Genomic DNA, 26,746 nt, shown 5'->3' on the forward strand with positions numbered 1-26,746 from the left:
GGCTCATCCTCTTCTCTTCCCACACAATTCCCTTCTCCCTCCTTCCCAATTGTACCAGTCCTAGCCCCATTCCCTACCATGCCAATTACAAATGCAACCCCTTTATGACGGCTTCCTGCCCTACCTTCACAGGGAACTCACCTCTCTTCTGTCCTCCAGTGCTCTGAGCTTCTCCCATGAACTTTCCTTCTCCTGCTCCCGAGCCAGTTATTTGTGAGGCAAGCCCAGCAGGTGGTGTCCATGCCTGCTGGTTGCCTTCTCCTTCCCTGTCACTTTCCTTGCTATTTTTTTTTTTTTTTTTTTGAGACAGAGTCTCATTCTGTCGCCCAGGCTGGAGTGCAGTGGCGTGATCTCAACTCACTGCAGTCTTCACCTCCTGGGTTCAAGCTATTCTCCTGCCTCAGCCTCCTGAGTAGCTGGGATTACAGGCACCCACCACCACACCCAGCTAATTTTTGTATTTTTAGTAGAGACAGGGTTTTACTATGTTGGCCAGGCTGATCTTGAACTCCTGACCTGAAATGATCCACCTGCCTCGGCCTTCCAAAGTGTTGGGATTACAGGCATGAGCCTCTGCTCCCAGCCTCTCTTGCTATTTTTGATTTACCCTAAACTCCATTACCTTTCTTAAATGCATGGTACACTTTTTACAGCATAAATATTTGGTGATAGCCCTGAGGCTAAAGTGCAACATCGCAGCACGCATCTGGGCCCATCTGGTGTAGGCTCCCATCCCATGGTCCCCTGCCCATGCGCCATGCTGTAGTGTGTGTATTTCCTATCAGCTTTCTGAAAATACCAGGCTCCAGGCCTGTATTGCATATACCTCCTCTTCCTTCCCTCTTCCTTCTCAACTGGCTACATCTGACTGATCACTAAAGATGCCATTCAGGTGCCTCCTCCAAGAAGCCAGCTGGGTCAGGTGCACCTCCACTGGTGGGATGGGGAGAGTAGACAGAATGCCTATGAGAACATGTACCAGACTGTATGTTTCTGGTGCGATCTCCTTGACTAAACAGACTTTTATTATTACTGAGATAGGGTCTTATTCTATCACCCAGGCTGGAATGCAGTAGCACAGTCATGGCTCACTGTAGCCTCAACCCCTCGGACTTAAGAGATCCTCCCACCTAGGCCCCCCAAGTGGCTGGCATGACAGGCACATGCCACTATGCCTGGTTAATTTTAAATTTTTTATTTTTAGGAGAGATAGGATCTCGCTATATTGCCCAGGGTCTTGAACTCCTGGGCTCAAGCAGTCCTCCTGCCTGAGCCTCCCAAAGTGCTGGGATTACAAGTGTGAGCTACTGAGCCTGACCTGGACTTTTTTTTTTTTTTAATTTTAGATTCAGTGGGTACATGTACAGGTTTGTGACATGGATATTCTGTGTAATGGTGACGTTTGGGCTTCTGTAAATGAACTTCTGTAAAGATGGAACTGGATCCCTGACCTCCAGCAGTACCACCCAACAGAAAGGTATTTAGAAAGTGGCTGGCTTGGCAGGGCATGGTGGTGCGTGCCTGCAGCCCCAGCTACTCAGGAGGCTGAGGTGTGAGAATCTCTAGAGCTTGGGCAGACGAGGCTGCGGTGAGCTGTGATCAGCGCCACTGCACTCCAGCCGGGGCAACAGAGTGGGACCCCCATCTCAAAACAAAAACAAAAAAAAAAAAAAAAAAGAAAAAGGAAAAAAAAGTGGCTGGCTTTCTAATCATTCATCTTCAGACTTTCCAATCTGTACTCAATGCTTTTGGTTTTAGATTTTTCTTTTTCTAGTAACATCTTTGATGAAGAAGTCCCATCTGATGCAGAGGAGACTTGCATGCAGAAAGAAGTTGTCGCTGTTTCTTAAACTGTGGCTTCACTGGCTTCATTACCTACATCTTCTCTTCTCACAAATATATGTTGTTTGTATTTACCATGACATTTGAGAATTTAGTAAAAGTTAGTGGAGCAAGTTAGTCCCCTTAGTTGCCTACAAGCAGCTCTAAACCCAGGTGTTTTGTTTTGTTTGTTTTTTTGAGACGGAGTCTCACTCTGTTGCCCAGGCTGGATTGCAGTGGCACAATCTCTGCTCACTGCAACCTCTGCCTTTCAGGTTCAGGCCATTCTCCTGCCTCAGCCACCCAGGTAGCTGGGATTACAGGCGTGTGCCGCCATGCCAGGCTAATTTTTGCATTTTCAGTAGAGATGGGGTTCACCATATTGGCCAGGCTGGTCTCGAACTCCTGACCTCTGGTGATCCACCCACCTCAGCTTCCCAAAGTAGTGGGATTACAGGCGTGGGCCACTGTGCCCGGTCACCCAGGTGTTTTTAATTTTATGCATGGGCTGCTACAAGAAAACCAATGCTGGGAGATGGTCATGCATTCAGCTTAGGTCACCTCAGGGTACCCTCAACATAAAATGTGAGAGGAGAGCTGCAGAAGCAATGGACAAGAAGAGAACATGGGTTTTAATATCCCCCACACATCTTCCATCTTCTACTCTGCTCACTAATTTCATTTTGAACAAAAGCCTGTTGATTCTTCTTACTCAGGCTAGTTTCCTGCATTTACTGAACAGAATTCCTCCAGGGAACGGCCTCTTGGCTAAATCAACATACACCTGTCATTCACAGATGCAGGGCTCTAGCAATATTCTAGAGCAGGGTCCCCAACCCCCCCGGGCCATGGATCGGTACTGGTTTGGGCCTGTTTGGAACCTGCACAGCAGGAGGTGAGCAGCAGGTGAGCCAGTGAAGCTTCATCTGTATTTGCAGTTGCTCCCCACTGCTTTCATTTCCCCCTGAGCTCCACCTCCTGTCAGATCAGCAGCAGCGTTAGATTCTCATAGGAGCATGAACCCTATTGTGAACTGCGCGTTTGAGGGAACTAGGTTGCGTGATCCTTATGATAATCGAATGCCTGCTGATCTGCCACTATCTCCCATCACCCTTAGATGGGACTATCTAGTTGCAGGAAAACAAGCTCAGAGCTCCCACTGATTCTACATTATGGTGAATTGTGTAATTATTTCTTATATATTACAGTGTAATAATAATAGAGATAAAGTGCACAATAAATGTAATGCACTTGAATCATCCTGAAACCATCCCCTCCAACCCCCGGTTCATGGAAAAATTGTCTTCCACAAAACCAGTCCCTGGTGCCAAAAAGACTGGGGATTGCTGTTCTAGAGCCTTTGTCTTTCAGATAAGGTAGACCCTGGCTTCACTTCTAAAAGGAAGATAAATGACTTTCTAGTGATATTGCCCATTTTAAACAAATGTTTCTGCACCTTAGACTGAGGGCAGGTAGGCAGGGTCATTGCTGGAGTGGCTTCCTGCTTGAACATTGTAGTTTCTTTGAGTTGAAGGTAGAACATTAAGATGTGATCACTGAAGGATGAGCATCAAGCACAAATGAGCTCCTGACATAGTTTACACAGCACTTGGATAGAAAGGGCCATCCCTTTCCCTCTTTCCTTATGGAATTGGGAATCTGACAGTAAGTGGCCAATGAAAATGTATCCTGGCTGGTCACAGTGGCTCTTGCCTGTAATCCTAGAACTTTGGGAGGCTGAGGATGGAGGATCGCTTGAACCCAGGGGTTGAGAGCAGCCTAGGCAACATAGTGAGACCCGTTTCTATAAAAACATAAAAATTAGCTGAGCATAGTGCTGCACAGCTATAGTCCCAGCTACTTAGGAGGCTGAGGCAGGAGGATTACATGGGCTCCATTACCTAGAGCCCAGGAGTTTGAAGCTGCAGTGAGCTATGATCGTGCCACTGCACTTCAGCCTGGGCAAGAGTGAGATCCTGTCATTCTGACCCAGGTGTTACTCTAAGCAGCACTGACAACCTTCATGGCTGGGCTGTGCTTGGTTCTCCTGGCAAAATTTTTTCTTTGGTTTGGGGATATCTCCAGTGCATGACAAGACAAAGGGGCACGAGGAATGGAGACCTTCCAGCATCTTTCGCGTTGCATGCTTGGAAACGCTACTTGGGGGTGGAAAGTGAATGCATCTTTGTGGCATCTTAGTTCCCAGCAAGAGGTGTGTGCTGAGCTGAAGGCAAAAAGGGAAGGGGTAGAATTTTATAGAATAGGACATCTGGGGCATTCACAGGGAGGGAGATTCAATCCTATTCATTCCCTGGAGTTATTTCTCTTTCCTTAAGTTTACACTTTTTAAATTTGAAATTGAGATGTGACCACATTTAAATAGCAATGATGAAACATGTAGTTGATCCAGTTACTTTGTCATCCTTTATTTAGAAATGTTCCTAAGTAGTAAGTGATCTCTAGTCCAGGAGGCAGATGGGTTCTGATGACCTGGGAAGAACTCTGTTGTTACCAAGGCTAAATCTCAACAGATGTTTCCAAGACCCAAGGGTCACGGCTGTGTGCCAGTAGGAAAAGAGAGGTGGAAAATCTCCTCCATACAGCCAAATGGGTGTTACATGCTAGGCAAATGCCAACCTAAATGTAGCCCTTTATGTGGTCAAGGCTGTTGTCAAAAGCAGAAAGAGCTAGCTCTAATTTATCCAAACCAATGTCCAGCTCAGCGTTCCAACTGCCAGCTGCTCCGGCCCCTTAAGGTGATAACTCAGGACCCAGAGTGACCTCTCTTGCTCCATTGGAGCCAGCCAAACCCTTGTGGTTCTTTTTCCTACTTACCTTTGACAAGAGGAAATCTCTGCAAACCTGTGTGTGCAGTTCCAGAAACATGTTTTACTTTATCATCATGCCGAAAGACTGCTTTGTAAGTTCTCTGCACTGGGGGTAAGCTGGCTAGCATTTACCAAGTATTTTTGTATAGCAAGTTAGTCTTTGCTCTTAAAGAGTTATATCGTGCACACACACACACACACTTTTTTTCCCCACTTAAAAACAGAAGAATGAATGAATGTATATATGTTTAGGTGACACAGAGAGGCAATGTTACCAAAACACCAGGGGTTTGTTCTTGATCCTTCTGCTGCTCGCCACATAGAAAGCCAATCACTGAGACAATCAGTATTGCCAGGAAAGAAGGCTTTATTCAGGCGCTGCAGGTGAGGAGATGGGAGATCAGTCTCAAATCCATCTCTCTGACTGACTAAAATCAGGGGTTTATATAGCAGGGAAGAAATGTAACCATGCCTGGGAACAGGAATTACGGAAAGGTAAGGATGAGGAATTGGTCAACAGGAAGCAGGGGGGTCAGTAGGTATCATGATGGGTGAGGGGTCTGGTGTTTTATTGCCTAGATGCAGTGATCTGGTGAGTTGCAGCACCTCGATACTATCTCAGAGGACTGATGGTTGGTTCCCTGAGAAAGGAGCTCAGATAAGACAAATGTAACTTTCTCAGATTTCAAGATTGGGAAGGGTCCATTTCTATGTTTAAAATCATAAACATCAGTCCTATGGGCAATTGGGCTGATCAGGCATATAGCAATAAGATACCCATGAATACATCTTTACTATCATGAACACATCTTTGTGTAACACTTGGGTGAAGACTGGAGGAAAGGGCATGGTTTTTCTATTGGGAGGGTGGATAAGGGGGAGAAAAATTATTAGTTTTATTCTTAGAACAGTTGAGGGTGAAGATGTAACATGGCTTGATGGACAGGAAATGGAAGCTTGCTACAGTGGGACTGGTGGAAGAGCAGAGGTGTGCCTTGTGAGGTTCTGCGGGTCTGCGTGGGTGGGAGTAGCTTGGACAGGGCTGGTTTCTTCTTCTTTTTTTTGTTTGTTTTAGAGACAAAGTCTCACTCTGTTGCCCAGACTGGAGTGCAGTGGCGCAATTGTAGCTCACTGTAACCTTTAATTCCTGGGCTCAAACGATCCTCCAGTCTCAGCCTCCTGAGTAGCTAGGACCACAGGCATACACTACCATGTCCAGCTAATTGGTTAACTTTTTATTTACAGAAATGGGGTCTTGCTATGTTGCCTAAGCTGATCTCAGACTCCTAACCTCAAGCAATCCTCCCACCTTGGCCCTGCAAAGTGCTGGGATTACAAATATGAGCCTATTGTGCCTGGCTGAGGGCTGGTTTCTATAAATGGTGGTATGCCAGGCTTCATACTGGGGCCATGCGTGTGGACTGGGCTCATTGGCCTGATTGCTCTAGCGATATGTGGGGTAGGAAGAATCATGCCCCCATCTCCTCCTCTTCAAAAAATGTCCACATCCCAACCCTGGAAGCTGTGAATATGTTCAGTTATATGGCAGTTGGGAATTAAGGCTGCGAGTCAGCTGTCCTTGAGATGGGGAGATTATCCTGGACTATCCAGGTGGGACCTTTGTAATCACAAAGGTCCACGGAAGTGAAGAAGGAAGTCAGGAGAGTCAGTGTCAGAGTGATGCCATGGGACACGGTCTTCAGGGCTGTTGCTGCCTTGAAGATGCAGGAAGGGGCTGTGAGCCAAGGAATGCAGGTGGCTGGACAAGGCAAGAAAATGGATTCTCTCTGAGAGCCTCCAGCAGAAATGAGGCCCTGCCAACACCTTGACTTGTAGCCCAGTGAGACCCAGACATCTAACAACTAAAACTATACATAAGAATTTGTGTTGTTTTAAGTCACCATGTACATAGTCATTTGTTACAGCAAGCTATAGCAAACAATCCAAATAGAGACCTGTCTCTAGTTTGGAAATGCGAGACATTCTTATTTATTTGTGGAATATCATATAATGGAAAATTTATGGAATATAAATAACTCCAAGAAGATTCTTGTCAACATTAATTCTGAGATTTTTCTAAGCTAATTTATTTTACTACAGTAAGGCCAGGAACTTTATTGCTTTGCTGTTGTCTCCTCACTGCCTCAATCGGTGACTAATTCATTCCTTTTTGAATGAATGAATCTTTTCTAACCAAACCCATGAAAAACGCTAAGAAACACCCCGCCACCTTTTTTTGAGACAGAATCTCATTTTGTCACCCAGGCTGGAGTGCAGTGGTACGATCACAATTCACTGCAGCCTCAACCTCCCAAGTTCAAGCTATCCTCCCCACTCAGCTTCCCAAGTAGCTGGGACCACAGGTGCACACCACCATGTCCGGCTAATTTTTAGTTTTTTTTTTTTTTAGAGATCAGGTCTTGCTGTGTTGTCTAGGCTGGTCTCAAACTCCTGGGCTCAAGTGAACCTCCTGCCTTGGCCTCCCAAAATCCTCTGATTACAGGTGTGATCCACTGTGCTTGGCCCCACCTTTTCAAAAAAAAATTTATGCTAAAGGGTATCACTATTAGTAGAAATGTTAAATTGAGGCTCTTGTTACAGACAAGGCATATCATACTTTGCATTATCATTCAAAGATGAGAGGCTTAATTAGAGAATTTTCTACAGTTGGGTTTTAACAAGAGCCGTTATTACTTCCTTAGGGTCTAAGAACTTCTTGGTGCCTACACATGGTTGAAATGTTAACCCTGTCCTTTGCTGCTTAGCAAGACTGCTGTAATGCTGATATGGTTTGGCTTTGTGTCCCCAACCAAATCTCATCTCGAAATTGTAATCCCCACACATCTAGGGAGGGACCTGATGGGAGGTGATTGGATCATGGAGGCGGTTTCCCTCATGCTATTCTTGTGATAGTGAGTTCTCACAAGATCTGATGGTTTAAAAGTGTTTGGCAGTTCCCTCCTAGCTCTCACTCTCTCTCTCCTACTGCCATGTAAGACATGCCTTGCTTCCCCTTTGCCTTCCGCCATGATTTTAAGTTTCCTGCGGCTTCCCCCACTATGCAGAACTGTGAGTCAATTAACCCTCTTTTCTGTATAAATTACTCAATCTCAGGTAGTTCTTTATAGCAGTGTAAAAATGGACTAATACAAATACATAGCAAGTTAGGACCTTAAGTCAGTGATTAAAAAAAAAAAAGTATTCACTATTTGTGAAACTCAGCTTGGAATATCTGATATTATTTACTAACATATAATTAATGGTCATTGCACAGCATCTTTTAGAATAAGAATATTCCTAGTGTAGATTTATTTCTTCACTCATTCTCTAAAGAAATCTTTGCTAAGGCAGGTCACAGTAGCTCATGACTGTAATCCCTGCACTTTGGGAGGCCAAGGTGGGTGAATCATCTGAGGTCAGGAATTCAAGACAAGCCTGGCCAACATGGTGAAATCCCATCTCTACTGAAAATACAAAAATTAGCTGGGTGTGGTGGTGGGTGCCTGTAATCCCAGCTACTCGGGAGACTGAGGCAGGAGAATTGCTTTAACCTGGGAGGCTGCAGTTGCAGTGAGCCGAGATCACACCACTGCACTCCAGCCTGGGCAACAGAGTGAGACCCTGTCTCAAACAAACAAACAAACAAACAAACAAAAACTTTGCTAAGATCCTGCTGTGTGCCAGGCACTGGAGAAACAAAGATAAATAAATAATATATGGAATTTTTTCCAGAGGAAGCCACATTCTAAATTCTAAGAAAGATAAGTGAGTAGCTTAAGAGAACATGGAATAGCAGTGATAAAATAATTTAGGGAGCCAAGAGGAAGGAGCTTCCCACTTTGCAGGGAAAGTGCAGCAGAGAGGAGGAGATATTTGTACCTAGTACTGAAGCACAAGGAGGAGCATAGCAAATGGAAGGAATAAACATTATTAATTGCCTACTGAATACCAGGCACCATGCTGGGCACTTATGTGTGTAATTTTATTACTTAAGTTTTACCCTAAGGAAAATTGGATTTAGTTAAGTAACTTTGCAAAGCCACCTAGAGTGGCATTTCTATTTTTTTCTTTTTTCTTTTTTTAGAGACAGGATCTTGCTCTGTCGCCCAGGCTGGAGCACAGCGGCGTGCTCACGGCTCGCTGCAGCCTCAACTTCCTACGCTTAGGTGATCCAGGGTGGCATTTCTGGTTATTGTCTTAGACGTCATTGGTTTTAACACTCTAGAGGAGAGATTGGCAAACTGTAAAGGGCCATATTATAAATGTTTCAGGTTTTGTGGACCATACAGTCTTTGCTCTAGTTATTCAACATTGACACTGGAACATGAAAACAGCGATAGGTAATACAGAAATGAATGAGCATGGCTGTGTTCGAATACAACTTTATTGGCAAAAATTGGCAGTGATCTGGCCCACAGGTTACAGTGTGCTGACCCTGGTCTAGAAGAGCAATTGCAGGTACCATTTTGTTTGGGGATGTTTGTGGAGAGGGAGCCTATAGGTTTCATTAGCTTCTTAAGTGGGTGAGCAACTACTGGGATTTCTGGTCAGTGACAGTTTCAGAATGTATTATAGAACCTCACAGAGAAATGATAGCAGGCGGGATTAATAATAGAGATTCAGACTGACCCAATTTTCTAGCATTTTACATCATAGGGATTAATATTTTACAGACCTCTGAGAATCCAGATATAATACATCTTTAGGTCATTAGAGAGGAGTCCAAAGAGAAAACCACACTAATTCAGTCTTGGCAGAGGGTTTGACATTGTGTGGCCATGTGTATAGTTTAACTTGGAGATTAAAAAAAAATAGGAATAGAGATGATATGTCTGGAGCCATTGGAAAGAAATAAGGTAAATATCTGAATGGATGATCTAGGAGAAGCCTAGAGTATACAGCCTCTGTCTATCCTGCTGTCTTCTGGAAAGAGGCAGAAACAGCTGGTTAGTGTAGGAAGGGAGGGGATATGTGATCGGAAGTCCCAGCTTCAGTTTGGAAAAGCAGAATGCATCCTTGACATCTTAAAACAATAAGCCAGAAAAATCTGTGTTGAATAGTTGATACTGTGGGAAAAGTCACTAAGTTCAGAGATTTGAGTAAGGAATACTTTAGAGCAAAACAGCAAATTTTCTTTTAAGAACAGATCTTTCCAAAGCATATCCTGAGAGATGTAGTGTGGTGGGAAAACACCTGGGAAAACCAATAAAGGATTTCCAAAATGTTATTGAAAGGAAACGTTGGGAAGTTGTTGAAGGCATCTATCCCGGGGCTACGTGACTAAAAGGAGATTTTTCTCTTGGCTGATAATGGAAGGGTGGATAAGTAAGGTTACTTTGGGGAGCTAATTTCTTTTGAGTAAAATTTTCAAAAATGAAAAGCAGATGAAGTTTTTAAGATGGGTTCAAGGTTTAGACGGTTCCAGCTGGATTGAAACATTTTCTCCTTAACAGAGGAAATAGATGAAAAGTGAAGTCGGTGCCTGCAGTCTCTGGGGTCTCTGCGCCTGGTGTTCCAAAGTGGATTTTGATCTGGTCCCTCATCAGACTCTGCTGTTGCTCTTAGGGTTGGATAGGAGGAAAGCGGGAGGAAAAGATGGAAAATAGAGGAGTTGATGGACTCCTGGAAGAAGCACATGTTAGCCAGACATAGTTATTCCAATCAAAACAATTTAAACTTTCCCTTCCATTTTGAATCCTGGGCATGATTCCTGTCTTGGATGAAACAGATGTGATTCTGGGATGTGTACAAAATCGTATAATATGGAGGCTGAGCCTTGCTGGCTTTCCTGCCACTGCACTTCACTCTAACTTGCAGGGATCAATTCGATCCTGTTTTACATTCTCTTGTTGTTTCTGGCCTCTTTCTAGATGAAATGCAGCTTCGTAAAACTCAGAGTTTCCTCAACCTATAAATCTTAGGGCAGCTGAAGAAAATAATCTGTAAAGCCGATAAATACTTTGATATGGATTATGTCAAACAAACGATGTTTGCACAAAAGACTTTAACATGTAAACCAATGAAAGGTTCTTGTCACTTGACTTCTCTTTCCCATCAGACTAAGCCTTTGTGTCGCAGAAATGTGACAGAAAATACCCACCACACTGCAGGCTGGCTGACACGCTTTTGTTTTAGCAAGGGTTAAATAAAGGGGCTCTTCAAAGCACTGATGATCTATTTTATAAAGCTTTGAAGCTTTCATTAGCTACTGGAAATCTTTGTTTCCTGGAAAGTTCTCTAATGGAATATATCGCTTCTCACAGAAATCCATTTCTTAGCTGTATACAGTCAGTGGCCTAGTTGGTGGAGATGCTATCGCAAGATTAAATTAATACCTAAACTGGTCCTGAGTCAACTATTTCCATTGTAAAATGTTTAAAGTCTTAAGGTTTAAAACTGTCGGGGTCAAATTAACCTTTTCTTTATCTTTTTATTTTATTTATTTATCTTTTTTGAGATGGAGTCTCACCCTATCTCCTAGGCTGGAGTGCAGTGGTGCAATCATAGCTCACTGCAACCTCGACCTTCTGGGTTCAAGTGATCCTCCCTGTTCGGCCTGCCAGGTGGCTGGGACTACAGGTGCACACCACCATGCCCAGCTAATTTTTAAATTTTTTGTAGAGACAAGGTCTCCCTGAGTTGCCTAGGCTGGTCTTGAACTCTTGGGCTAAAGTGATCCTCTCATCTCAACCTCCCAAACTGCTGAGATTATAGGCGTTGCCACCATGACCGACAGCTTTCCTTTATCTTAAATCACATCACTAACTCCCAGACAGTGATATCAATACATTTTCCAGCAATTCAGGTGGCTGCTAACCTGCTTCATCCCAACGTCTCGATCTCCATCTCCATCAACGGCACCTTCGTTCACTCAGTGACCCAGGCTGACTGCTTTTCATTGCCTCCACTGTCACCTCCCAGCCCAGGGCCATCGTCTCTGTCAGTAGAGCTGTGGGGGCCTCCTATAGAGCTCCATGCTTCTTCTCATCCACTTTCCTGTCTACCCATTCCCCAAAGTCTGTTTTCCTCAGAGCAACTACAGTGAGTCTTTATAACTAAGTTGAGATTATGTCACTCTCTTGTTTTTATCCAACTGGGGCTTCTAGAAACTCTGAGAATAAACTCCAAAGTCCTGGCCCCAGAGCCTGTGTGGCCAGCACTCAGCCATCACTGACCAACACTTCCTGCTGGCTACCCGGGCTCTCTTCCTTTCACTCTCTGCACGCCAGCCAGACTGGCCACTTTGCAAGTTTCTTGCACATACCGGTCATACTCTCATCTCAAGAGGTGGAAGTTGGCGCTTGTTCTTTCCCCCAGTGAAACTCTCCCTGCAGATGTGCCCCAGCCTTCTTCCCCAGTTCTTCTGGGGGCTCTGCTCAAATGGTAGCTCCTCAGAGACACAGACCACTTTATCTAAAACAGAATCCCCCATCCTCTTAGTCTACCTTTCCTTCCCTGCTCTTATCAGCTGACGTTCAGTCTCTTAGGGATCAATGCGTATATTTGTCCATTCATTTATTTATTTGTCAGTTACTCCCAAGAGAATGTGAGCTCCATAGAGACATGGACATTGGTTTATCATTGTACCTGTAGTGCCTAGAACAGTACTCAGCACACGTGGGCAACCAGGAGTACTGACTCTAGAAAAAAACCAGAATCCTTCACATTGTTTTTGGTCTGGGTATGTAGACTGAATCGTAGTGCAGTTATGTTTTTTCAATAGTACAGTGATTTGAAAAAATCTTTCTGCCCCACTAAAGGTTTGCCATTTGACAGTCAAGGTTTATTTTAGATTTGGCCGGCGCAGTGGCTCACACCTGTAATCCCAGCACTCAGGGAGGCCGAGTTGGGTGGATCACCTGAGGTCAGGAGTTCGAGACCAGCCTGGCCAACACGGTGAAACTCTGTTTCTGCTAAAAATACAAAAATTAGCCGGGTGTGGTGGCATGTGCCTGTAGTCCCAGCTACTTGGGAGGCTGAGACAGGAGAATTGCTTGAACCCTGACGACAGAGGTTGCAGTGAGCTGAGATGGCGCCATTGCACTCCAGCCTGGGCAACAGAGTGAGACTTCGTCTCAAAGAAAAAAAACTATCTTAGATTTTACTTCTTGCCTGAAGATTTTAGCAGTAACCTTGACTTACTTTCAACATAATTCAACATTTGGATCGTAGTACCTGATTATGTCAGTGAGTTAGCGGTTTTGTAGGCCTCATCTGTGTAGACAGACAGCTACTGGATCCTTTCTGCCTTCTTTCCTCGGTGATGAGCAGGTGCATACTTAGCATGAGGGGAAACAGCCCCATATTCCTCTATTTTTTTTTCTTTTTTTGAGACAGGGTCTCACTCTGGTGCCCAGGCTACAGTACAGCACTCCTCTATTTTTAATACATGATAATTCCCATTATTATCTAAACACTCAAGAGGTTGCTTTAAGAAATGTTATATGACTAAGAGAGCTTTACTCTCTAAAAATAAATAACTAATAATCTTCCTGTAAATATAGAGTGAGAAGAAATTGGAGCTGGGAGTTAGTAAAGGAAGTTACATACATGGTTTGTAGAACCTTTAGAAGATGACAATAGCCCTATTCCATGAGATGATTTTATTGGCATCATTTCTCTGAGCTACTTTTAGAAAGTCAGATTTATTGGTATATAACTCATATATAATAAAATTGCCTCTTTTTAGTGTACAGTTTATTTATTTATTTATTTATTTTGAGAGACAGGGTCTTGCTGCATCATCCAAGCTACAGTACAGCACCACAGGTATGGTTCCCTGCATCCTTAAACTCCTGGGCTCAAGCAGTCCTCCCGCCTCAGCCTCCTGAGTAGCTAGGACAGTAGGTACACACCGCACCACTACTCCTGGCTTATTTTTATTTTTTGTAGAGACATGGTCTTACTATGTTTCCCGGGCTTGTCTTGAACTCCTGACCTCAAATGATCCTTTCCTCTCAACCTCCCAAAGTGTTGAGATTACAGGTGTGAGCCACTGCACCTGGCCCAGGTCTGTTTTGATAAGCCCATACCATTGTGTAACCACCGCCATAATCAAGATGTAAATATCCATCATCCTGAAAAAGTTCCTTTTTGCCCCTGTGTCATCAGTCCCCACACTCAGCCCCCAAACCCTGGCAACGACTGCTGTTTTCTATCCCTATGGTTTTGCCTTTTCCAGAATGTTATGCAAATGGAGTCACACAGGATGTCTTTTGAGTCTGGCTTCTCTCATTTAACATGATGCCCTTAAGCTGATCACATTGTTGTGTGTCAACAGCAGTTCCTTTTTGTTGCTGAGTCGTGTTCCATTGTATGGCTGTAGTTTGCTTATTCACTCACCAGAGGACTTTGAGATTGTTTCCATGTTTTAGTGATTATGAATAAAACTCCGGTTCCATTTATGAGTAGATTTTTCTGGAAACATAAGTTTTCACTTTCTCTTCTTCACTGTAAATACATAGGGTGTGGAGTTGCTGGTTCATATGGTAAGTTTAACTTTATGAAAAAAGGAAGAAACACCTGCTCGGCTGTTTCCCAAAGGACCCGTGCCGCTTTTTTGAATTCCAACCAGCAAAATGTGAGAGCTCCTAGTTGCTTCAGAGCCTTCAAGCACTAACGCTCTGTATTAGTCTTTTCTCACGCTGCTAATAAAGACATACCCAAGACCGGGATATTATAGAGGAAAGAAGTTTAATGGACTCTATGGGAGCTACAGTTCAAGATGAGGTTTGGGTGGAGACACAGCCAAACCATATCATGCCCAGTGTGATTTTCTTCCTTGAAGAGAAACCTCGGAATATGACTTTCCCCTTTCTTCCCTCAATTTTGTGTTCCCATCCTTCTACTTAGAACTTCAAATTACTTTTGCTTAAAAGTCCTTCTAGCTTCACTATTGCCTGAGTTTCTTTTTTCCTTCTCTGCACATAACAGTGTGTTGTACTCTGGAGATGCTAAGTGCACATCTGTTTCACTTGGGTGTAGCAAACTAAGTAAAACTGAGCTCAAGAGTAATACCCACCCTTAGTGAGACCTTGGCGTAAGTGTACCAGGCTCACTGGTCGTCTGTACGAGGCAGTGGACTCCTATCCGCAGATCTAGGGAGAGATCCCTATCATGTCTTTCCAGGCAAAAAGGTATCCTTAGGTGTGGGATATAAAACTGTGTTGGGGCTTTCTCAGTGACAAAGATCCCTTTTGCCCCTGGCAGAGAAGTCAGGTGCAAATCTCTATGCTTATTAAAAGGCATATAGATTTATCCTGGAGATACTATGAAGGATGTTGTGAAATCTTGTGAAAACCTTTTGACCTCTCTGAAAGCTTTTGTATTATTTTTTGAAAGAGTGGAACATCAGAGCATAATGGTTAGGAGTAGGCCAGGTACACAGTGGCTCATGCCTGTAATGCTAGCACTTTGAAAGGCTGAGGCAGGAGGATCACTTGAGGCCAGGAGTTTGAGACCAGGCCTGGGCAACATAGTGAGACCCCATCTCTATAACAAATAAAAAATTAACCAGGCATGATGGCATGCGCCTGTAGGGCTGGCTACTCTTGGGAGGCTAAGGAGGGAGGATCCCTCAGTAACATGCATCCAGAAGGCATCACTTAAACCATGAGAAAGGAGGTGAAGGTCATCCAGGATCAATCAGGACCCATCCCCTTTTTTCCTCCATTATGGGGGTTGATAGACAGAGAGTCTGAAGAGTGAACTGGATCTCTTAGTGTGTATTTGTCACCAAACATAGTTTGCATAGCAGTAGGTTTGTTTTGTTTTGTTTTGTTTTGTTTGAGACGGAGTCTCGCTCTGTTGTCCAGGCTGGAGTGCAGTGGTGCAGTCTGGGCTCACTGCAAGCTCCGCCTCCTGGGTTCACTCCATTGTCCTGCCTCAGCCTTCCAAATAGCTGGGACTACAGGCACCCACCACCACGCCTGGCTAATTTTTGTATTTTTAGTAGAGACGGGGTTTCACCTTGTTAGCCAGTATGGTCTCAATCTCCTGACCTCGTGATCCACCCACCTTGGCCTCCCAAAGTGCTGGGATCACAGGCGTGAGCCACCGTGCCTGGCCAGCAGTAGGTTTTTAAGTTTGGTATTTGTTGTCCACCTAGACAAAAAAGAGCAAGACCTAGTGTAGTAATTTATTTTCATGAAAATGTGCACCTGTGAAGTCAGTAGAGAGCAACAGAAAATATTTGCCTTCGCCAGGTGCTGAATTGCCTGGATTGCAACTGTTTGGGATTCAGGAGTCCAGAGACGGATCAGCATACCTCGAGATACCACGATTGCTTTGACTCTACTGCGAGCTGCTGGGGAGACCATGGTTTGTCTCTGTTTTTTTTTTTTTTTTTTTTTTTTTTTGAGACAAGATCTTGCTCTGTCACCCAGGTTGGAGTGCAGTGGTGGCAATCACAGCTCACTGGAGCCTTGAACTCCTGGGCTCAAGAGATCCTCCCATCTCAGTCTCCTGAGTAGCTGGCACTACAGGCTTACTTAAAAAAACTTTGTAGAGATAGGGTCTCACTGTGTTGCCCCAGCTGGTCTTGAACCCTGGCCTCAAGCGATTCTCCCACCTCAGTCTTCTAAAGTGCTGGGATTATAGGCATGAGTCCTTGCTTCTTTCTTAGTTCTCTTTTTATTGAGGTGGCTGCATGAATCTTGTCTCCTGGACCTTTCTGTAAAAATATACTTATGTGATTATATGATTTGCAAACTTCTTCAGGTTTGAGGACTGTTGGAGGAAATCATGGTGTTCTTTGAGGCACACTGAAATGTTGAAATGTTGCACTCTGTTTTTCTGTTTACAGCTTAGCTCATTATATGCTTTATCATCATATATACAAATGTATGCATCCATATACGTATGTGTGCATATGTATGCATATCTATATATAATTACCAAATACAAAATTGACTGTTCTCTAATGGGTAGATGGTTTTGTTGATTTGGCATTTTATTTATTTACTTTTTACGAATGTTCAAATAACAACAACTATTATTATTATTATTATTCCTGTGGCTAATTCAACCCTGGATGGTTGAGAATTAGCTGTAATTGTTATTATTTATGATCAAGATCAGGCATTTGGCATGAATTAAGGAGAGAGGGAGAGTTTTCTGAGGACGAATCCAGGTAGCCAGAGAAGGTCTCCTGCTATAGACAATATAAAATCATATTCACACATGCATGTATCTGTCACACACCAACCTGAATTTTTCTTCAATGTTTGCTACTTATTTATTCATTTTCTGGTTGCTATTAAGCAAGTGGTAGGAGCCATCAAAAAAACATACATTTGAAAAAAATTATGAATATACATTTTGAAAAAGTGTATGAGAGATTCTTAAAGTTGAGAATTCTGCCCGTTACCTTAATTTTTCCACTTGTGATTTTGGTTAATACCCATATCCCTGAAGCAGAACATCTCCCAGGGGTTTGCAGGAGTGTACTAAAAAATGTACGAGGACCTGATGTTTCCTTTTCGGAACTGTGGTGTCATGGGATACATGGGAAGGTCACCCAGTGGCAGCATAAAGCCCATCAAATGGGGAACGTGTCCCGTAGGAAGATATCCCCAAGGACAGGGGGTGGTGGAGTTTCTGGATCTCACCAGGGAGGATTGCGGTGCTTATTTTAGCTCCCTCTCCTTGATGTGCCCTTGGCGTCAGTTGCTATTTTGACTGTGAGCATCTTCTTGCAGTTGCCGATGTGCTGACCACCAGCCGCACTCACTGGGAGAACCAATGGCTGCTCTGCCCACTGCCTCCTCGTCAGTCTTTCCGCATCTCTTTGTTGAGCATGGGACTCATGCCTGTGAAACACTGAAAACATCCAGTGCAGGAGAAGAGTCTTGCTGATGAAAACCGAGTCTGATCTTAGAGGGAAAAATCCATATGAAATATAGGCATCTCTCAACCAGGGCATAGTGGCTCACACCTGTAATCCCAGCACTTTGGAAGGCCAAGGAGGGCAGATCACCTGAGGTCTGGAGTTTAAGACCATCCTGGCCAACATGGTGAAACCCTGTCTCTACTAAAATACAAAAATTAGCTGTGCATGGTGGTGCACACCTGTAATTCCCAGAACTCGGGAGGCGGAGGTTGCAGTGAGCCGAGATTGCGCCACTGCACTCCAGCCTGGGCAACAGAGGGAGACTGTGCCTCAAAAGAAAATAAAAATGAAATATAAGTATCTGTTGATTGAGAGGTAAAGTGCAGAAAAGTTGTCACCATCAAATCTAATATGTTCTTCATAGTGGAAACTACCAATGTTTACTTAGTGAAAAATCCAGTACTTGGAACAACATTCACCATTCTATAGATATTGTCTTACTGTGTAAAAACATTACAAGTCTAGGATCACAATATCTTCTATAGTTTTCTTGACAAATAAAATGGGCCAATGGTTAGTACTCTTAAAATGGTCTATTATTTTATTATTATTATTATATTATTATTATTATTATTTAAGAGACAGAGTGTTATTCTGTTGCCCGGGCTGGAGTGCAATGGTGCGATCATAGCTCACTGCAGCCTCAAATCCCTGGCCTCAAGCGATACTCCAGCCTCAGCCTCTCAAGTAGGGCTACAGATGCATGCCACCACACCCAGTTAATTTTTTTATTATTTGTAGAGATGGGGTCTTGCTTTGCTGCCCAGGCTGGTCTTAAATTCCTGGCCTCAAGTGATCCTCCCGCCTTGGGCTCCCAGAGTGCTGAAATTACAGGCATGAGCCACTGCACCTGGCCTATTATTTGTCTTTTGTCCAAGTGTTCTGTGTGTGTGTGTGCACATACACACACAAGCACCACATTAAAATGAAGATCAGCTAGCCTTAATGTGTCATTGAGAACCATCCTTTGCACTTTTTAAAGGCGTGGCCCAGTGGTCTTTGAAGGGAGTCCTCCCTCTCACTATCCCTGCTGCCCTGTCTCTTAATGCCAGCTTCCCACTTTTATTGTTGTTCATTTCTTCTAACTTGGCTCACACATGTGATAGTCCAGTCACTTACTAGTGGCTTTCCCATCCATGTGTTTGCTTCTAGAATTATTGCTGTCAGAATGGCAAGCCTTGGGCACTAATGTGGTAGGCAGCTATCTGAGGGGTGATGGATGCCTGGAACTATTCCAGACACGGTGATGTCTGCAGGTCACTGTGCAGTTCCAATCAGTGGGGACCTTCTCTAATGGGGAGATGGTTTGCTGATTTGGCATTTTGTTTATTTACTTTTTACAAATGTTCAAATAACAATGATGATTATTATACTTATTATTATTCCTGTGGCTAATCCAACCCTTGATGGTTGAGAATTAGCCATATTGTTATTTATAATCAGGATCGGGTGTTTGGCATGAATTCAGGAGGCAGGGAGGTCTCTGAGGATGGATGAAGGCAGTCAGAGAAGCTCTCCTGGAAACTGGGGGCATCCGGGCTGAATCCTGAAAGATTTGTATGAGAACAGGGAGGAAGTGGCCGAGGCGCTGCGAATATGTCTGGAAGAACCAGCTTTCCTTGCTAAAGGCGTCTAGGGAAAAAGGGAAAGAAGCCAGAATAAAAGTTGGGTCTCATGGCAGCCTCATCCCTGAGGTCTGCAGTGGAGGTTGTTGGCTGCTTGGAGAGGGATAAGTTGCTGCTCAATGCTCCAGACCTAGAGGTACTTGCTACTCTAGTAGTTTGGTAGTATGTGAGTAAAACTCACTATGTGAATAAAACTCACTGGGGCCTGGGCATGGTGGCTCACTCCTGTAACCCCAGCCCTTTGGGAGACCAAAGGCGGGAGGATCGCTTGAAACGAGGAGTTTAAGACCAGCCTGAGCAACATAATGAGACTCCATCTCAAAAAAAAAAAAAAAAAAAAAGGAAAGTTTATTTGATTTTCAGTTCTAGAAGTTGGAAGATGAAAACAAAAACTCACCAGAAACATCCATACACTGTGGGCACCTCCATGGGCACCATCTGTCAAACCTCTGGCTTGAAACATTAACCTAAAAGGATGCCTTTGTCCGGCCTCTCTCTCTTCCAGATGCAATTGGTCTAGATTTAGTTCCAGAGTCTAGTCCGAGTTTTTGCACAGGGGGTTGATAACCTGGTGAAAGTCGGTAACAGTTTGTTTTGTCAGGAAAGAAATGCCTTGGAAAGGTCAAGAGAGCCGTGGAGGGAAGAGACAAGCCCTCCTGGTCTGGTTCCAGCTTACCTAGCATCTCCTCCTGCTGCGTGAATCATGCTCGTTCTCCTTTCTCCGGTGTCCTGTTTCCCTCTGGAATTCTTTTCCGCTTTTATTCCGGTTTGACTCGTTTCTTGAACTTCAACCAGTCCCTAAATGTGGCCCTTTTCCTGGTTGTATTCTTGCTCTTTTCTTTTTCCTAAATGATTCTGACAGCATGAAAGCTAGTTGATGGTGGGGTTTTCCTGTCAATATATTCTGAAGTTTTAGTGACTGAGGTTTTTCCTTTGTCTTTAAGCAAACCAGATTTCTAGAACTCAAGAGTTTCAGGCAGAGGCTTTTTTTGTGTGTGTGTGAGATGGAGTCTTACTCTGTCACCAGGCTAGAGTGCAGTGGCTCGATCTCAGCTCACTGCAACCTCCGACTCTCTGGGTCAAGCAATTCTCCTGCCTCAGCCTCCCGAGTAGCTGGGATTAACAGGCATGTGCCACCACACCTGGCTAATTTTTGTATTTTTAGTAGAAACAGGGCTTCACCATATTGGCCAGGATGGTCTTGATCTCCTGACCTCGTGATCCAGACTCGCCTCAGCCTCCCAGAGTGCTGGGATTACAGGCTGAGCCACCACGCCCGACCCAGGCACAGGCTTTTTAAACTTCTCCTTTGTCCCTGAGTTCACGATTTCACTGCAGATTTTCTTCTATCTGGACTCACAGTTGTGGAGCCCCCAGGCGATTGCTGTGCACACTGATGAGTTTGAGAGCCCATGCTCTGGAGGTCAGGAGGGGAATAAGCCAGGAGAAGACGGGAGCGTCTGGGCAGAGAATAGCACTCTCTTTAAGAATAGGGAGGGATGAGAATGTTTCTATTCTGCCCTTTCTTCTTGGCTTCCTGTGATTCTCTTGGCCTGTTCCCCCCACCAGAGTTTTGCTCTGTGGTCTAGGCTGGAGTGCAGTGGTGAGACCATGGCTCACTGCAGCCTCAACCTCCCAGGCTCAAGCGATCCTCCCACCTCAGCCTCCCTAGTAGCTGGGAGGTGTGCAACACCATGCCCGGCTAATTTTTTGTATTTTTGTAGACACAGGGTCTTGCTATGTTACCCAGGCTAGTCTCAAACTCCTGGGCTCAATTGATCCTCTCACTTTAGCCCCCTAAAGTGTGGAATGATAGGTATGAGCCACCCCACCCTGCCTTTTAAATTTTTTTTTGAGGCAAGCAAGGTATTGCTTTGTTGCCCCAGCTGGAGAACAGTGGTACAATCGTAGCTCACTGTAACCTGCAACTCCTGGGCCCAAACAATCTTTCTCCCTCAGCCTGTTGAGTACCTGGGACCACAGGCAGGCCCAGCTAATTTTTTACTTTTTGGAGAGACAAGGTCTCACTGTATTATTGCCCACTGTGTTGTCTCCTGGTCTCAAACCATCCTCCTGCCTCAGCCTCCCAAATTGCTGGGATTACAGGCATGAGCTGCTGCGCCCAGCCCATTTTCTTTTTGAGTAGTTTTCTTTTTCTTTCTTTTGTGGCTGGTTCAATAAGGGGTTCTCCTTTTCCTAAGCAGGCAAAGGAGTTTTGAAACCAGCTTGGAGCCCTAAACAGGATTTTTTCCCAGGGGAGAAAGAGAGGCTTACATTGGTCTAGCCCAGTTCTCAAGGCACCAAATCTTTTTATTAATAAAGAGATTTGTGGAGGAAAGGGAAAATGATTTTTTTGTTGTTGGCACAAAAAACAGTCTGCTTAAACCCAATAATTTGTCTGTGTTTACCGCAACCATCTTTGTGGCTTACAGGAATGAGTTCATGACTGTCTGAATTCCACCAGGCAGTGGTGACAATAATTTTATTTTAATTTTTAACCTTGTGGGAACTTCACATGGGCTGACTCCTCTTTGACCCCGCACCCATCACAAGATGATTTTTTTCCTAGAAGTTGCCTCTGGGGCTGGGCTTCTGGAGATGAACCCCGTTCTCTCTATGCCGGACAAACCAGGCTTCTGACATCCTGTCTGCGGAATATTTATAAAAATGAGCGCCAAGGGATTCAGCTGTGGTTTCTTGCAATGCCTGGTGTGGTGCCAGCTGTTGCCCAGTTCAGAGTCCTCTGTGCTTTAGTAGTGAATTCTTTCCTGACTTTTTCCGGCGGTAAGAATACAAGGAAGTGCTGAGTAGACAACAGAGAGGAGATGAGAACTTCTGATGGACCTCCATAGCCTAAGACAAAAGACTTCCCGAAGCCACGCTTGTTAACCACTAACCAGCTGATAAACGAGGGGCTTTCCTCTGTAGTCTGGGATTGCAGGGCTGGAGCCTTCTTTGTTGGGGACCTCTCCCAGGCTGAGTCATCAAGAGCCACACAGAGTGTCAGCCCTCGAGTCTAAGGAATGACTCTGTAACCTTGTGAGTCATCTTTCATACAAATTGCACCTCGTCAGGCAAACCACAAGGGGAAATGCGTGCTTGCCTTAATTCTACTCTGGTACATTCTAGCTTAGGTGGGGTTTCCCCTCACTCTTTGAGGAAAATAAATGCAGAGATCGTCTCTGCCTCGAATGCTTGGTGTAGACCGAGTCGTAGCCAAATCACTCACCCTGGATGCTTTTGATGAGTTATTCCAGTCTCCTGACTCTCTACCCAGCATGTCTTTTTCTGTGGTTTTGAGTCTTTGTTAGTTCTATCCAACTCCGTGATGAATTTCAACCCATTTCTTATTTTCTCAGATGTCCCTTTGTGACAAGGATGCTGTTCCCAAGCCTCCATATTTGCTCTTTTGTTTTTAATTTTTTTAAAGGCAGGGTCTTGCTCTGTTGCCCAGGCTGAAGTGCAGTGATGCAAACATGGCTCACTGCAGCCTTAACCTCCTGGGCTCAAGCAATCCTCCTGCCTTGGCCTCCCATGTAGCTGGGAACACAGGAGCACACCTCCATGCTCAGCTAACTTGTTCAATTTTTTGTAGAGACAGGGTTTCACTTTGTTGCCCAGGCTGGTCTTGACCTCCTGGCCTCAAGCAGTCCTCCCACCTCAACCTCCCAAAGTGCCAGGATTACAGGTGGGAGCCACCATACCTGGCCATCTCTATATTTGGATCTGATTTTAAATTTGAGTTTAGGAAGTACTCATATTTACCAAAAATGACTCTTGCTTATAGACCAAATAATAAAATTTTAGTCCTCCCAGAAAAATAAGAGCTTTGGAGAACCATTGCATAGAAATAACTTTATTCACTGAGTTTACGATGAATGGGAAAAAATGCATTCTTTTATTGAGTACTTTTTATAAGAGGTTTAAAAAGATACTTTAACCACTGCCTGTAATTTGTAGTTGCTGATGTTGATGAGTATTTGAGAGGGAAAAAGCTCTTTGGAGGCAGCAAATTAATCACAGCAGAGTATCCAGTTTCATTTGTACATGTGGTTGTCTTGTATTGTTTGCTATTTTCTTTCTTAGATTTTTCAGTAGAGACTTTGTCCTTTTTCAGAGACAGTTGGAGTGGATGGCCTTGAGGACTTGAAAAGCTGACATAGGATGATTTTGAAGTCATTTCACATCTGAAGCCATGATTTAAATATCAGCGTTAAGGTAAGTATTGAGGAAAGAAATATGACGCTTTTGTGGTTAACGCATTATTGACTTTGCTTGCACTGTTAGAAGAGGTTAAAGCACATTGGTGATTTTGGAGGTTAAAGCACAAGGGTGATTTTGTTTGAATCATGTTCAACAAACCAGAGCTCGGAGAAGATTAAAGCGGCCTCTGTGATGCGGTGTGGGACCACAGACATACAGGGGAGCTGAGCCATTGTGATGCTTGGAAATGCCTTCATTTTTCCTCGGAGGTCGTGTGTCCCAGTGTGCCCTTTAGGAACTCCAGGAAAGAACAGGAAAACTTAAAGCTGTGGTTTTCTTTCTGAGATGAGCTGTGGCTATTAGGGAGCTTTTGGGGAGTGTGAATTAGATAGGACCTTTAGGAGCAGAGCCAGCCAAAGGAGTGGGAGCAGGAACATCCTTCTGGAAACTGTGCTATTTGACCTGCCTCTCTGGAGCAGGAGTTCTCAAAGTGTGTTCCCTGGAGCACAGCATCCTTCTGGAAACTGTGCTATTTGACCTGCCTCTCTGGAGCAGGAGTTCTCAAAGTGTGTTCCCTGGAGCACAGCTCCCTACAGTAATACAGTGGGGACCGGGGTCAGAGGATGGGTCTATGCCTAATTGTGTTTGGAAAGCATTGGATTAAAGTTAAATGAACTAATGAGCTTTATGCATCTTGATAGGTGTGTGTAGCGGGCAGTGCTAACCAGAGTTCCACGGAACTATTTTCTTGTGAGGCATCTTAAGACCAGTGTTCCATTTGTTCATTAAATATTGATTGCACACCAGCCACGAATGGTGTTCGATGCTGGGGATGCAGCAAAAACTGAGATTAACAGTGCTCATATATAGATAATAAATACATTAACACATAAGGAAAGGTAATTATTGAGAGACACAATAGCAAGTGTTTTAGAGCCTGGTATCTGCAGCTCAGTGGCTTGGGTTTTCATCCTGGGTTTGACACTTATAAACTGTATGACCTTGAGAAAGACATGTAACCTCTCTTTCAATTCCCTTATGTGTAAGATGATCATAATAATATTCACCTTGTAGATACTTTTATTGCGAGGACTAAAATTATGAATATGTGCTGGCAAATACCAAGTTTATATTAATAGAAGTGTCATCAGAATATGTACATATATTAATAGTAATTGTTACCAAAACACCAGGGGTTTGGTCTGGGTCCTGCTGCTCACGGCACAGAAAGCCAATGACTGAGACAACAAGTATTGCCAAGGAAGAAGGCTTTAATTGGGTGCTGCAGCCGAGGAGATGGGAGCTCAGTCTCAAATCCATCTCCCTGATTGACTAAAACTAGGGGTTTATATAGCAGGGAAGAAATGTAATCATGTGTGGGAAAACAGGAACTCAGAAGGGGCATGGAAGCAATCGTGTTGAATCAGGGGTCTGCATTTTATTGTCTGGATGTGATCTGGTGAGTTTCATTTCTTTGATACTTTTTTTTTTGAGAGGCCTGAAGGTCATTTCCTGAGTAAGGATCTCAGATAAAACGAATATAAGTTTCAAGTGTTCAGACCAGAAAGTTCAATTTCTATGTTTACTTTTTTTAAATAAAGAAAAAGCTATATGGGACTGTTGGGTGGATTTCATAATGACTGAATACTTTGAAGGCTCTGTGGTTGCATGAATGGGGAAGATAGGGTAATGGGTGAGGACTTTTGAATAGGATGATCCAGGAATGCCCTGAAGTAGAGACCCATAAGAATGAGAAATAGCAAGTTATGCAGGTGGCATAGAGAAAGCTTCCAGATTGAAAAGCAAAGGCAAAGGGCATGTCTTGTGCAGAGAAAGCATTTAACAAAATCCAATACCTCTTCATGTTTAAAACACACACACACACACACTCAGCCGGGCACAGTGGCTCACGCCTGTAATCCCAGCACTTTGGGAGGCCGATGCAGGCAGACCATGAGGTCAGGAGATCGAGACCATCCTGGCCAACAGTGAAACCTCGTCTCTACTAAAAGTACAAAAATTAGCTGGACGTGGTGCCACATACCTGGAGTCCCAGCTACTGGGGAGGCTGAGGCAGAAGAATCACCTGAACAGAAGTCTGAGGTTGTAGTGAGCCGAGATCGCGCCACCACACTCCAGTGACAGAGCAAGACTCCAAAAAAAAAAAAAAAAAAAGAAACACCCACACACACACACTCAGTTGACTAGGAATAGAAGGGAACTTCTTCAGCCTGAAAAAGACATCTATGAAGAACCCACAGCTAACATGACACTGAATGGTGAAGGGCTGAAAGGTTTTCTCCTAAGCTCAGAGACAAGACAAGGATATCCATTCTCACCATTTCTGTTCAGTATTGGTGAACAGTAAATTTTAGGTGTTGTGATGGTTAATATTAGGTGTCAACTTGATTGGACTGAGGGATGCTTAGATGCCTGGTAAAGTATTATTTCTGGGTGTGTCTCTGAGGGGCTTGCCAGAGGAGATTGACATTTGAGTTGGTGGACTGGGAGAGGAAGACCCACCTTTGCTGTGGGTGGGCGCCATCCAATCGGCTGCCAGCATGGCGAGAACAAAGCAGTGGAAGAAGGTGGGATAAGCAGCTTGCTGGGTCTTCTGGCTCTCTTTCTTCTTCCTGTGCTGGATGCCTCCTTCCGCTCCTCCTGCCCTTGGACATCAGATTCCAAGTTCTTTGGCCTTTGGACTCTGGGATTTGCACCAGTGGCTTGCTGGGGGTCTGGGGCCTTTGGCCACAGACTGAAGACTGCACTGTTGGCTTCCCCGGTTTTGAGGCTTCAGGACTTGAATTGAGCCACTACCAGCTTCTCTCTTCCCTAGCTTGCAGACAGCCTGTCATGGGACTTCACCTTGTAACTGTGCAAGGCAGTTCTCCCTAATATATTCCCTTTCACATGTATATGCATCCTGTTGGTTCTGCCCCTCTGGAGAACTCTAATACATGTGTCAACCTGGCTGGATTAAAAAATACCTAGAGAGCTGATACGACATTATTTCTGGGTGTGTCTGTGAGCATGTTTCTGGATAAGATAGGTGTATGAGTGGTAGTCTAAGTGAGGAAGATCCACCCTCCATGTGGGTGAGCACTGTCCAATTGACTGGGGGCCTGGATAGAACGAAAGACAGGGGAAAGGTCTTTGCTGGAGCTGGAACACTTCTTCTCCTGCCCTTGGACGTCAGAGCTCCAGGTCCTCTGGCCTTCGGACTCTGGCATGTGCACCAGTGGCCCCAGGATTCTCAGATCTTGGGCCTTAGGTTGAGAGTGATACCATTGGCTACCCTGGTTCTGAGGCCTTTGGACTTAGATGGAGGCAGGCTACCAGTCTTCCTGGTTGTCCAACCTCAGGACACCTGGTTGTGGGAC

General features: G+C 44.4%; 1 protein-coding gene across 4 annotated transcripts in view; it reads left to right on the forward strand.

The window, feature by feature from the left end:
- LOC105480065 (supervillin) overlaps positions 1 to 26,746 on the forward strand; it is a 272,318-nt gene that overhangs the window by 52,669 nt on the left and 192,903 nt on the right. For 3 of the 4 annotated variants that reach the window (XM_071070295.1, XM_071070296.1, XM_071070294.1), the window contains exon 2: positions 23,281 to 23,381. The gene's annotated coding sequence lies outside the window, so the exon portion shown is untranslated. Of the gene's footprint in view, positions 1 to 15,853; positions 15,969 to 23,280; positions 23,382 to 26,746 lie in introns of all 4 variants that reach the window. The other variant, XM_071070292.1, reaches the window with a different exon arrangement.

Source organism: Macaca nemestrina, chromosome 9 (assembly GCF_043159975.1).
Source record: "Macaca nemestrina isolate mMacNem1 chromosome 9, mMacNem.hap1, whole genome shotgun sequence".
Taxonomy (NCBI): Eukaryota; Metazoa; Chordata; class Mammalia; order Primates; family Cercopithecidae; genus Macaca; species Macaca nemestrina.